The sequence below is a fragment of the Hemicordylus capensis genome, chromosome 10, assembly GCF_027244095.1.
Source record: "Hemicordylus capensis ecotype Gifberg chromosome 10, rHemCap1.1.pri, whole genome shotgun sequence".
Classification (NCBI taxonomy): Eukaryota; Metazoa; Chordata; class Lepidosauria; order Squamata; family Cordylidae; genus Hemicordylus; species Hemicordylus capensis.
In genome coordinates, this window is record NC_069666.1 from 8784834 (window position 1) to 8799066 (window position 14233).

The window sequence follows — 14233 nt, forward strand, 5'->3', positions numbered from 1 at the left end:
TAGTGAGAACTGATCTGCCTACTTGCCTTTCACTATCTCTACAACTAGACTAAACTGGGTTCAAATTGAGGTCCACAAGTTAGATCTCTTGCACCTCAAATGTTTACGAGTCCACTGTCTTGGATCGGGGTGGATGACATCATTACAATCTCTACCATTGATGTGTCCCTGTGTGCCACTCAGTCACTACAACTGTACCAAATTTGGTCCAAATCGATCAAACAGTCCTCAAGTTAGTGCATTTGTGTCTCAAAAGTTCACATGTCTGCCATCTTAGATTGGAGTGAATTATATCATCACAAACTATGACACTGAGGTTTCCCCATGTGCCCCTATAGCTGTAGCGAATTTGGTTCAAATCGGTTAGGCAGTTCACAAGTTAGCCCAATTGTGCCTCAAAAGTTTATGCATCCGCCATCTTGAAATGGAGTGGATGACATCATCACAAGCTATGCCACTGAGGTGTCCCTGTGTGTCACTCACTACAACTGTAACTCATTTGGTTCAAATCGGTTAGAAAGTCCACAGGTTAGCCCACTTGTGCCTCAAACATTCACGCATCGTTACGATGAGGTACATGGGAACATAGTTGATATGATGACGTACATAGGAAGCTGTCTTGTACCGAGTCAGACCATTGGTCCATCTAGGTCAGTATTCTCTACACTAGGGCTGCTCTGCTTTGGCCCTCCTGCAGATGTTGGTCTACAACTCCCATCATCTCTGGCTATTAGCCACTGTGGCTGGGGATTATGGGAGTTGTAGTTCAAAAACAGCTGGGCAGGGGGATAAGTTGAGCAGAACTGGTCTGCCCAGACTGGCAGCAGCTTCTCCAAGGTTGCAGGCAGGAATCTCTCTCAGCCCTATCTTGGAGATGCTGCCAGGGAGGGAAATGGGAACCTTCTGCCCTTCCCAGAGCCACCTGATCCCCTAAGAGAAATATCTCACAATATCCACATGTAGTCTCCTATTCAAATGCCAACCAGGGCAGACCCTGCTTAGCATAGGGGGCAATTCATGCTTGCTATCATAAGATCAGCGTGATTAGTGATGCAAGCTGTTTTGGAGGACCAGCTTACAGTTTCTGCAGGACGACATTTTGCTGGGAGAAGGGACGGCTTGACTTGATTTGATAAAATAATTCTAAAGCTCATCATGCCAGGCCCTGAATAGATAAGCCCATTTTCTCTGTAGGGGTGCAGTCTCAGAAAAACCCATTTTGATGAAATGACTGACTGACTCTTGTTTTTCTTTTTGTAGATTCCAGTGGTGATGAGTGCCAAAATCTAGATAAAACATCTTCCATTGCCTCACCAAGTTGACTACAGCGGAAGGCACGCCCACTGGGATGTTTTGCATGGACCTGCCTTTCAAACCAGCTGTTTCTGGGATCTCCTACAGTGATACCCTTTTGGGACGCTAGGCTTTGCATTTCGGGATTGCTTAGAGCTCATGGGACATGGGGACTAATCCAGATTAGTTGCGATCTGGCCATGTAAATGGGACAGCATTGGTTCCCCGGGTCTGCCCTCCCACTTTGCTCCATTGAATCACACCTGGACATGAGATGTTTCCCTGGACTCTTTATGCCTGGATGCCGGAGAAGAAATGTCTGGATCAGAAACACTTATGCCTCCTGCAGTGGCCGATGTTATTGAGAAGGACGTGATGCAAAACTAAGATGGTTTGCGACATCATGGAAAATACACAACTGGGTGATGACGGGAGACCGGAAGGGAGTTAATGTCACCTAGGGTGACTCAATGCTGTCTGCTTAGCCAACAGGGCATGGCTTGGATTAGTGGTTTTCAAACTCCCGGCCTCTAGGGATGTGCAAACCGGCTCGTCATCAAGCCGGTTCGACGCCGAACTGGTTCGGTTTGACAATTCAGGGTCGAACCAAACCACACCCTGTTTGGTCTGACCCCGGACCCAACACCTCCCAGCTGTTCAGGGCTTCGTGGAACTTTTTCATTTTGGTTTTTTTTTAAAAGAAAAAAAGTTTTTTTAATCTTATCCCCCTCAGGGGAGTTCCTGGAGGCGGTGGGGTGTGTGTGTCCGCAGAGGTTCCCCCTCCCCCCGCCAGCTCTCCCTATGGCCCCCTCCAGCCGGTTTGCCATCTCTTCGTCCAGTTTTTGGCCTTCTCCCTGTGGCACGGTGGCCATTTTGGAGGCCATGCGCCTGCACAATTGGCCTCTGTGGGGCCTCTGCGTCCCCGTCCCCCCCCCCCGAACACCCAAGAAAGTGCAATGGTCAGGGGTTTGTGGTAGGCAAGTCAAAAGTGGGGAAATTGTTTTTATATGACACACGATTGAAAACTGGGAGAGCACACAGCTTCCAAATTAGGGTAGGAAGCTTAGGGTGATGAGTTATCATCCATCTCAATGTGCACCTATAAGGTATTGATTGTGAGGACAGGACTGGAAGTTGGTTAGTGCACCAGATTAATTTAATGGTCAAAGAACCTTGTGTGTATGCTGGGACTACATTGTCTCTGACAATTTCCTTTCCTCCTAAGTTTAGGAATGTAGGAAGCTGCCATATACTGAGTCAGACCATTGGTCCATCTAGCTCAGTATTGTCTTCACAGACTAGCCGTGGCTTCTCCAAGGTTGCAGTCAGGAATCTCTCTCAGCCCTATCTTGGAGATGCTGCCAGGGAGGAAACTTGGAACCTAGATGCTCTTCCCAGAGCGGCTCCATCCCCTGAAGGGAATATCTTCCAGTGCTCACACTTCTAGTCTCCCATTCATAAGCAACCAGGGCAGACCCTGCTTAGCAAAGGGGACAAGTCATGCTTGCTGCCACAAGACCAGCTCTCCTCTCCCAACACAAATTGTGTGTCAGATGAATGAAACCACAAGGTGTTTTGTTTGTTTTACTATTGTTTGGGAGGGAAGGGGGAACACTCTCAGTTTCTTGCAGTCCTAATTCTCTTTTTGTAGAAACGCCCATTTATTTCAAAGTGGCTTTATGCCTACAATTGCTGACTTTGTGTCTTTCAAAAATAAGAAGGCCGTTCACAGGACCAAAATCCCTGGTGGCTAAATTTGGGCTGGGTTGGTGGTGGCAGGAGTATACCTCCCTCCCTCCACCACCCCAATGATCTTCTTGCTCCCTTTACCGTGCCACTTCACTGCCGGATATGCTGCCTGGCCTCCAGAAATCCCACAATGCACTGCACAAGGAGCATGGTGCATTGCGGAATTCCTACTCAAGCCGGGGACTCTAGGCTCCCTGCTCTGTGTCTGCTCAGGCTGTAACATGAGATAATATGACCTACTGTGCCATGTTGTTCTGCCCTACCTTACAGGGTTGTTGTAAGGATGAGAAGATGATGTATGTAAAGTACTTCTAGGACTCTAAGCTACTATCTGTATTATGATTGGGTAGATCTGTGTTAATAGATTGGTTTTTGATTCTCTTTTATAATGTAAGGGGGGGCCCCACCCCCACCCACATACCTGTTTGTAATTTAAAACTTGATTTAAAAAAAAACAAACCACTCTCAGTTATTAAAGAATAAATTATTTTACTGTTTTCGCAATCTATGTGTTTTGCTGTGACGGCGCAATCGGGTGGATGAAGGTCTGAGATCTTTGATGGTCTACTTGTGGGTGCCTCCGACCCTGATCTACTTGTGATCTACTTGCTGATCTACATGTGGGTGCCCCCAACGCCGCCTCTTCTTAGTTACATGTAAAAGACTCTGGGGAAGAGGAAAGGCTAGTCTCTCACATCATGCCAAGCCCTAGAGATATTCAGAAGTAGAGGGAGAGGGATAGTCCTTGCTTCTGAGTGTCTTAAAATCCTGGGACAAAAGGAGATTGTCCCCTGCGACTTTTATGCATGTGCCAGAGATCTCGGGGGGGAGGCTGGAGAGTGAGAAATCCCTCTCCACAGAGATCCTCTGTGATGCACAGAGGATTCGAGGGGAGGGGATGTCCCTCACTTTGTGCTGGGCAGCCAGGGAGAAGCTCTTGCCAGGAAGAGATTTATGGCCACTGCTGACAACTGGCAGCCATATTTCCGGCAACTGGTGGCCCTGATGTGGCTTCTGTTGCTGCGTGTCTGCCTTTCTACATGTCTGTGTCTGCATGTTGGGGTGAAATGTGAGTCGAATGAAGAATGTGCATAAATTCTGGCCACATTGACCAAAAGGGGTGGGGATTCATGTGCACACATCAGCTGCATTAATAGGGAACAGGGTACATTGTCTAGTCCACTGTTTCTCAACCACCAGTCCATGGACCAGTGCCGGTCCGTGAGGAGTTGAGTGCCAGTCCATGCTGGTCCATGAGGAATTAACCCCCCCACAAAACAATTTCAAGCCGGTGGGGACTATCGCTGCTGAGAGCTCTCCAGAGCTCATTTCTAGGCAGATGCTGGGATAACGTTCTCACTGCTGGGATAACGTTCATTTCGAGGAAGCTAAATGAGTGTTATCCCAGCAGCAAGGGTTGCCTGCATAGAAATGAGCTCTGGAGAGCTCCCAGCAGCATTGCCCCCCCGGCTTGAAACTGTTTTGGGGATGCCTGGGGGTGGGGGTGAGGGGGGGTGACCCCTTTACTAACTGCTGGTCCATGAATCTGCGCACAAAGACTGTACCAGTCCATGACTCCAAAAACGGTGAGAAACACTGGTCCAGTCAATATCCAATAACAGCCACAGATACATAAGAAGAAGCTGCCTTAGACCACGCCTCCATCTAGCGCAGTATCTTCTACAGACTGGCAGAGGGTTTCAGATAGCTGTTCCTAAGCCCTATCTGGAGTGGCTATCAGGGATTCAACCTGGGACCTTCTGCATGCAAAGCAGATGCTCTACCACTGAGACGTGGTCCCATCTTCATCTCATCCATGTGATCCTGGAGGATGCATTTCTGATGAAACCTGGTGAACAAGCTTTGTGTCTAAAGGGAGGATATCCATCGTGACAATGCAATATATGAAACACCCTGTTGATGCTGCTAAGAGTTCCAAAACATCATAGGGGCATTGGAAGTTGCCTAATACAGAGCTGCCTTATATTAATATATTAATATTATACCAATCTATGGTGCGGTCACATCTGGAGTACTGCATACAGTTCTGGTCATTGTATTTTAAGAAGGACATTGTAGGACTGGAAAAGGTGCAGAAGAGGGCAACCAAGATGGTCAGGGGCCTGGAGTATGAGGCAAGGCTACCACATCTGGGGCTTTTTAATTTGGAAAAGAGGTGAATATGGAGAGACATGAGAGAGGTGTATAAAAATATGCATGGAGAACATAGGAAGCCATCATATATTGAGTCAGACCCTTGGTCCATCTAGCTCAGTATTGTCTTCACAGACTGGCAGTGACTTCTCCAAGGTTGCAGGCAGGAATTTCTCTCAGCCCTATCTTGGGGATGCCAAGGAGGGAACTTGGAACCTTCTGCTCCTCCCAGAGCGGCTCTATCCCCTGAGGGGAATTTCTTACAGAAATTCTTCTCTGTCTCTCAAAACGTTAGAACCAGGGGTCACCCCAGGAAACTGAAAGCCAGGAAATTTAGGACCGAGAAGAGGAAGTACCTTTTCACACAGCAGCACATAATGGATCTATGGAATTCTCTGCCACAGGATATAGTGATGGCCACTTGCTTGGATGACTTTAAAGGGGGCTTAGATAAATTCATGGAGGACAAGTCTATCCATGGCTACTGGTCTAGATACTATAGGCCAGGGATTCTCAACATTGGGTCCTCAGATGTTATTGGACTTCAACTCTCATAATCCCCAACCAAAGGCCACTGGGGCTGGGGATTATGGGAGCTGAAGTCCAATAACATCTGAGGACCCAATGTTCAGAATCCCTGCAATAGGCCACCTCCAGGCTCAGAGGCAAGATGCCCCTAAAAACCAGTTGCAGGGAAGCAACATCAGGAGAGAGGGCATGCCCTCACCTCTTGCCTGTGGGCTTCTCAGTGGCATCTGGTGGGCCACTATGTGATACAGGATGCTGGACTAGATGGGCCTGATCTAGCAGGGCTGTTCTTGTGTTCAGAGTCAGACCATTGGTCCATCTAGCTTATTATTGTCTACACCAGGGCTGCTCAACTTCGGACATCCTGCAGATGTTGACCTACAGCTCCCTTGGCCACTGTGGCTGGGGATTATGGGAGTTGTAGTCCAAAAAGACCTGGGAGGCCAAAGTTGAGCAGGCCTGGTCTACACTGACTGGCAACAGCTCTCCAAGGTTCCAGGCAGGGGTCTTTCCCAGCCCTACCTGGAGATGCTGCCAGGGGTTGAACCTGGGACCTTCTGCATGGAAAGCAGAAACTCTGCCACTGAGCTACAGCCCCATCTCTATATACTAGTAGCACAGGAACACAGGAAGCTGCCTTATACAGTGTCAGACCCTTGGTCCATCTAGCTGTATATTGTCTACACTGACTGGCAGCAGTTCTCCAGGGTTTCAGGCAGGAAGTATTTCCCAGACTTGCATGGAGATGCTGACAGGGATTGAACCTTGACCCTCCTACATAGAAAGCGGACACACTTTCTGTGCTCCGGCCCCATCATTTAAGCATTGCAGACAATAGAAAAGTCCTGCTGGAAAAGAACAAGATTCCATCAAGTCCAGCATCCTTTTTCCCAGAGTGGCCATCTCTGGTCGATGCCCCCAGCACCCAATATTCAGAAGCATACTGTCTCTGAATATGGAGGTTCTATTGCTCTTATAAATAATCAGAACAGAAGAAGAGCCTTAGAATGAGCAAAAGTCCAAGTCCAGCATCCTGTTTCCCAAAGTAGCCAACCAAATGCCTCTTGGAAGCTCACAAGCAAGCCATGAGGGCAATAACCTTCACTGCTGTTCCTGGCAACTGGTATTCAAAGGCATCCTGCTCCTGAACCTGGAGGCTCCATATAGCCATCATGACTAGTAGCCGTTGCTCATCTGCCATGAACTTGCCCACTGCCATTTTAGCACCTTCTAAACCTGTGCCCACCTCCAAATCCTGGCGCCACGAATTTCAAACCACGCTACGATGTGCAGAAGTCCTTTGTCCCAGATCTGAAGCCACTCTCGAGTCTGTGTGCCTTGGCCAGCCGACGTGCTAAAGCCCCTGTCGGCGTTGTTCATTTGTGCGCATTCTCCACCACTTCCAGTGAATATGCACAATAGCGACTGTTTATGCTCCGTCTCTCTCTGGCGCCAACGAACTACAACATGTACACACACGTTATTGAATGATCACCAGAGCCTTTTGCCGCACCAAATGCAAAAAAGGAAGGCGAAGGGGAAGATCCTGCATGCCGCTAAAGGCTGACTGTTTCTTCTTCCACCTAACATAAAACACATTCTCCCATCCATCATGTAACAGGGGGACCATTTCTTTCCCGTCCGGAACTCTCCCAAGGAACAAAGGGTGAGGATAAAGAATGCCCATATTGTTCTTGGGTAGCACATACAGCCAGAGATCCTGCAAGGCCAAGTTCAGGGCTGGGATGGAGAGGGTGGGAGGGGTGAGAGGGGTGGGAACAGCATGCTAATGTCAGCTGTGCAAAGATGCGAGGGGGCTGGGAAATCTGCATGAGATGATTAAGCGTTGCCACCCCAGCCCTACACGCCCGGTTCTCTCCCCCACCCGGCATATTACAGAGAAACAATGAAGGCTGATTGCCTTCTGCTCAAAGGGGGTTGGGTAGAAAGAGAAGGAAGGTTCCTCCTCGCACACACTTCAGAGCGGGGGGGAATGACAGATTAGATGGATGGATTGATAGACAGATGCATTATAGAGCAGATCTCTATCAAACGGCATCAGCAAGTGTTGATCATAAACTATATCAGTCTAATATCGGTCATTCTGCCTGTCAGTCATATTGTACCTGACAGAAACACCAAATCTATCATTGGAGCCCTAATATCTACCCAGTTATGATGATGGCATAACTTTTTATAGCATTTGGAAGCAGACAAAAGTCATTACGAGTCCTCTTTCGAGTTAGCGAGTATGGTCATTCAAGATCATACAGTGGGCTCGTGGTTTAATAACCCGCTGTGGTTTGCTAATAGATTGATGCGCCCACCTGTATTTCTTTTAAAGAGTTGCCTTTCTGTAAAACCTGGGCACAGGGTGATGGACAATCTATAAAATAAAAGCATCACAACCCGTATCAATAATGGTATCATTCAACATTTTAATTGCAAAAGGTTTGTGCCCTGATGGGTCTCACATGGAAATGCTATCTGTCTGTGAATCTAATATGAAAACCTCTCTCAGTCCAATCATGGACAGGTTTCCCTTCTGTCTTAGGCCTACATCTCATAAGAACAACCCAGCTGGATCAGGCTCAGCACCTATCTAGTCCAGCATCTTGTTTCCTACAGTGTCCCACCAGATACCTCTGAGAAGCCCACAGGCAAGAGGTGAGGGCATGCCCTCTCTCCGGTTGTTGCTCCTTTATAACTGGCATTCAAAAGCACCCTGCTGCCTCAGATCGTGGAGGTAGCCTATGGCCATATCAAGATTAGCAGCCATTGACAGTCTTGTCCTCCATGAATTTGTCTGTCCCAGTTTAAGCCATTGAATCTGGTGGCCATCACCACATCTGGTGGCAGAGAATTCCATAGATTAACTATGCACTGTGATTATGCACTGAGAAAGTACTTCCTTTGGCTGGTCCTGGCAATCAGTTTGATGGGATGACCCCTGTTCTCACAAACAGCTGGTGGAGCTAAATCTGTGTCTAGACTGTACCATTTGTTCAAACCTGATGAAAGATTCTAGCCAAATATTTTCTCCAACATGCTAGTTTCCTATGTACATATTTTCTTTCTTTCTTTTTTAAATGTAGGTTATGTATTCAAACAAATGGGTCGTAGAACAAATCAATCCAGAGTTTTCACTCATGGCACAAACGCCCAGGCTCATACTTTGGACACATTATGCGAAGACCCAGCTCCCTTGAGAAGTCCATAATGCTGGCGAAAGTTGAAAGAAAGAGAAGAAGAGGACGACCAGCAGAAAGGTGGATGGACTCGATTACGACAGCAATGAATGCACCACTGAGAGACCTTCAAGGCCAAGTTGAAGACAGACCATCCTGGGGAGAATCTCTCTATGTGGTCGCTAAGAGTCGACACCAACTTTACAGCACTTAATCAATCAAAAAATCAATTCAACCATGTGAGTTCAAAATAAAACAGAGATTGCAGTTCCTAAGAATTGCAAGTGGGGTGTGGAGATTTTAGGGAACTGGAAAAAAATATGGAAACAATGGCATTGCCTAACTTATCTTTTAATTTTAATGGGACTACTTTGAGTAATGTTCCTTATCATGTAGGGCAATGAACATTAGCTGAAAATTAGATTAGACATTACAGAACAGAAAGATCTACCTGATTAAAGGAGATGTTAGATGAGATTTTATGACTAGTCTTCGAGGTGAAATTATTAAAACATAATTTAGATGGGACGAATTACGTATTAGTTGAATCATCTTAAAAGGCTTACTGTAGGTTGGCTGGATAGATATTCTGGATGATAGACAGTGTTTAGGGTGTTGGACTAGAACCAGGGAGAGCTGAGTTCAGATCACTCTTTCAGTAATTAAACTCAATGATGATGACCCTGGCCTCTCACTTATTGTACTTACTTAAAATATTTGTACCCTGGCCCTCCAAAACATTACTTCTTGGGGCACCTGACAAAATCCATAAAAACAGATCTATAAAAATTGATACAATATATAAAAAAATGCAAAACCAATAAAATTACTAGAAATTAGCTTTTAAAACCCTATCTCTCTCAGCCTAACCTTCAGCCTAAGCTTTATGTCTCAGCCTAACCTAGACTACCTCACAGGGTTGTTGTGAGAATAAATATAAGCATGTAAACTGCTCTGGCTCCTTGGAGGGGAAAAGGAAAAAGGAAAAGTTGTGCCGTCATGTCGGTGTCAACTCCTGGCGACCACAGAGCCATGTGATTTTCTTGGAAGAATACAGCAGGGGTTTACCATTGCCATCTCCCATGCAATATGAGATGATGCCTTTCAGCATCTTCCTATATCACTGCTGCCCGATGTAGGAGTTTCCCATATTCTTGGAAACACACCAGCTGGGATTCGAACCAACAGCCTCCTGCTCTTTAGGCAGGTTACTTCCCTGCTGGACAATTAGTTGGCTCTTGGAGGCAAAGCGGGATATAAATGTAGTAAGTAAGTTAGTACACACCTCTGTTCTAGGCTTCACTAAAGCACAAAAGCAGGGAATTTCAGGTTTGCTAAAATAAAATTTATAGACTTAATGACTATGTATGGAAAAGCCTCGAACATAGGCAGTTGCCTTAAACTGAGTCAGACCATTGGTCTGCCCAGCTCAGTATCTAGAGATATGCACAAAATGAATATTTCAGTTTGTTTCAAATTTGAATCAAATTCTGAAAATTCATTTTGAATTCAAATCAAATTAGAATCCGGTCTGAAAATGATTTGAATTGATTTGAATTTGAATCGAATTTGAATCACTTCAGCCCTCTTTTGGCACCTTTTTTTAACCAATAAGGGGGGCTGAATGTCTTTTAAAAGGTGCCAAACAGCTCTCGGATTGAATTTGAATTTTGAAAATTCGATTCGAATTGAATTGCCCTTTTAATCGGTGATTCGATTTGAATTCGAATAACTCAAGTCACCCAGATCTGAGCTGAAGCAATTCAAATTCAGATCAATTTGCACATCGCTAGTATTATCTGCTCTGACTGGCAGTGACTCTCCAAGCTTTCAGGTCTTCCCCAGTCCTACCTGGAGATGCCAGGGAACGGTACCTGGGACCTTCATGCTAAGCATATGCTCCACCACTGAGCTACAGCCCCATACCCCTTGAAAAGGTGCTGCCAGAGTCAAAGCCCAAATGACACAGTCAAAATCGTTAACTCCTCTTGTTGTTCATGTGACGTGCTACTTCCTGTCCCTTTAGTAGCTTCCTGTCAACTTCCACGTTTCAGCACAGAATCCAAGAGGTGTGCAATTGCTTTCCTAATGAATTAAAAGTGAAAACAAAATGAGGCCCATCCATTCCATTCATTCCCTAAGCAAACGCCCTAGCCATGAATGGGTTTGGAATGACATGCCTTTCATTTGATTCTCTTCAGTAGTGGGAATGAGATCACACTATTGAAATCAATGGGAGGAGGAAGCCCTATCCAGATATTATATTGTACCGATGCTTGTTCACTCATTCATTGAGAACAGGTCCCTCAGATACATGGTACTGATAGGAACCGTATTGTTGTTACTGTGTTCAACATAACTTGTGAATAACTATATCTGTGTATGGATCTGTACCTTTTGAGCCTCCTGGTCGGGGGTCTACTCATGAGTTGCCATGCCACACCAACACACGATTGAAAAAAATTAATTTGCGGAGCAGTCACTCCACAAACCTGGTTTTAGCACCAGGCTACTTAAGCGGGTGACCCACTTAGGAACCAACGGGCTCACAGCCTCCACAAGCCCGAATTTCTCCCATCGTGTGAATAGTCTCACTGTCTGGAATCTGCCCAAGAGGTAGGAGCAGAACCACAGCAAAGCAGTGCCTCCCACCCCCAACCTCCTCAGATGTTCCAGAAGGATACTATGGTTGACAGTATCAAAAGCTGCCGAGAAATCCAAAAGGACCAACAGAGTCACACTCCCTCTGTCAATTCCCCATTGGAGATCATTCCGCAGGCCAGCCAAGGCAGTCTCCACCCCATAGCCTACCTGAAAGCCAGTTTGAAATGGGTCTAGATAATCAGTTTCCTCCAAGACTGCCTGGAGCTGGGAGGCTACCAACCTTTCAATTACCCTGTCCAACTATGGAAGGTTGGAGACAGGCCTATAGTTGCTTAACTCTGAAGGATCCAATGCAGGCTTCTTCAGAAGAGGTCTAATGATTGCCTCCTTAAGACAAAGAGCCACCTTCCCCTCCTTTAGAGAAGCTTTTATAATATCTACCAGGCCTTCTACAACAACCCCCCTGCCAGATAGTACAAGCCATGTCGGACAAGGGTCAAAAGAACGGGTGGTAGGGCAGACCATTCCAAGCAGCTTGTCCACGTCCTCAGGAGTCAGAAACTGAAACTGATCCAGCCTAACCACATAGAAGGAGTTGCTGAACACCTCCATATCAGATACTGCCATAATTGTGGGGTCTGAGTCTAAATCAGTCCGAATACAAGAAATTTTTATCCACAAAGAACTCATTAAAAACATCACAATGGGTAATTGATGGTTCCACATTCTGCTTCAAGGGAGGAGGGGCATGTACTATCCCTCTCACAATTCTGAACAACTCCACTGGATGTGAGCTAGTGGATACAATATGGGGGGTGGGGGGTGGGGATTGATTCTTTGCATCCCCTAAGCATAGATCTTCAAATGCATTCTATGTTGTAATCTGTTGGATTCAAGTCAAGTCTTTCTCCACTTTCAGTCCAGGCATCTACCTTGCGGCTTCAGCCCCCATAATCCTTCCATATACCAAGGGACCAGTTTTGAGGTGGGCCGGAGAGGCCGCTTAGGAGCGATCATGTCTACTGCCCTGGTGAGTTTGCTGTTCCAATTCTCCACCGGGGAATCAGCAGGATCACCGGCAGAGCCTACACTAAATCCTTTCAAGTCTTCTTGTAATCCTATTGGCTCCAATAACCTTCTTGGGTTATTGTGGGCCCCTCATCCCTGCGGAGGTGGGACATGGTTGTAAGTCCGATCTTAACTAGATGGTGGTCCATCCATGACAATGGGGAAATCACAGGAGTCCCCACCCATGGAACACCACCCTGATCAGAGTAAAAGACCAGATCAAGCATGTGACCAGCAACGTGTGTTGGTCCCGAGACCACCTGGGATAGGCCCATAGTTGTCATGGCCAATATGCTTTGGACAAATTGGTCCCAAAGTGAACAGGGAAGCACCCCACCACTACATACCTGGGGGACTCCAACACCAAACCTGAGACCAAGTCCGTCAGCAAAGTTAGGGACTCCATTGGGCAGTGGGGTGGTTGGTACACCAACAGAAGTGCCAGTCTATCCCTGGTCCCCAAACTTAAGTACACACATTTGATATGGTCAGACACTTTGACAGGGATCCTGGTAAGGGAGGTGTTCTTATAGACCACAGACACTCCACTCCCCCATGTCCACCTCCCCGCTCCCCACAATCACATCCCCTCACCTGCTCCTCAACAGAGTACCCTGGAGGGAGAAGCTGGGCCCAGACTAGGCCCCCAGCCTCCCCCAACCAAGTCTCTCTGATACATACCAGGTCGGCCCCTTCCTCCAGAATCAGATCATGGATGATTTCTGACTTAATTTGGACCCACCTGGCATTACAAAGGAGCAAGGTGAGGCTCTTTAGACCATGAGTCAGCTGAGATGATCAGTACCATCTGAGCAGGGGAATGAATGGCCATTGTGATTTTTGACCGGTTCTACATCCCTAGAGTTGGAAAAGAGGTGGTTGCAGTACAAGACTTTCCACTTCCAGTGCATTCTCTTGCTTTCCTTGTCTCGACCATCAGGCCTGCGGTGGCCAAATGTGCAATGGTGTTCTGAAAGCTTTTAAAACAGAAAACTGCTTTAAAATTTGATCGATGTCAGAGGTATGGAAATGAAAATGGGCAGGAATGTCATAGGAACATAGGAAGCTGCCATATACTGAGTCAGACCATTGGTCTATCTAGCGGTGGGCCACTGTGTGAAACAGGATGCTGGACTAGATGGGCCTTGGGCCTGATCCAGCAGGGCTGTTCTTATGTTCTTAGCTCAGTATTGTCTTCACAGACTGGCAGCAGCTTCTCCAAGGTTGCAGGCTGGAATCTCTCTCAGCCCTATCTTGGAGAAGCCAGGGAGGGAACTTGAAACCTTCTGCTCTTCCCAGAGTGGCTCCATCCCCTGAGGGGAATCTCTTCCAATGCTCACACTTCTAGTCTCCCTTTCATATGCAACCTGGGCAGACCCTGCTTAGGTAATGGGACATGTCATGCTTGCTACCACAAGACCAGCTCTCCTCTCTCCTTTAAAGGTTACTCCATGGAGAGAGAACAACGTTTTGTTCATTGTTGCCCGAACGTTGACCCTAACCCTTTCCTCAGTACAAAAATGACTTTAATTGCACTCTAATCGGGGGGGGGGGGCAGATAAAGAAGGGGTGATCACACACAGAAAGATGGAAGTGCAAGAATGCTATCACCAGTTTCCATCTCTTCGGGGTAGATATTCATTCATTCG

At 46.8% G+C, this 14233-nt stretch overlaps 1 long non-coding RNA gene and 1 other non-coding gene across 4 annotated transcripts in view; one reads left to right on the forward strand and one right to left on the reverse strand.

The window, feature by feature from the left end:
- Positions 1–3524, forward strand: part of LOC128334843 (uncharacterized) — an 87457-nt gene extending 83933 nt beyond the window's left edge. For 2 of the 3 annotated variants that reach the window (XR_008311415.1, XR_008311416.1), the window contains exon 5: positions 1261–3524. This is a non-coding gene — a long non-coding RNA (uncharacterized LOC128334843). The remainder of the gene's footprint in view (positions 1–1260) is intronic. The other variant, XR_008311414.1, reaches the window with a different exon arrangement.
- A 2726-nt stretch (positions 3525–6250) lies between these two features.
- Positions 6251–6322, reverse strand: TRNAG-UCC (transfer RNA glycine (anticodon UCC)). The gene has a single exon. It is a non-coding gene; the product is annotated as a tRNA-Gly (tRNA).
- Positions 6323–14233: the final 7911 nt, after the last annotated feature.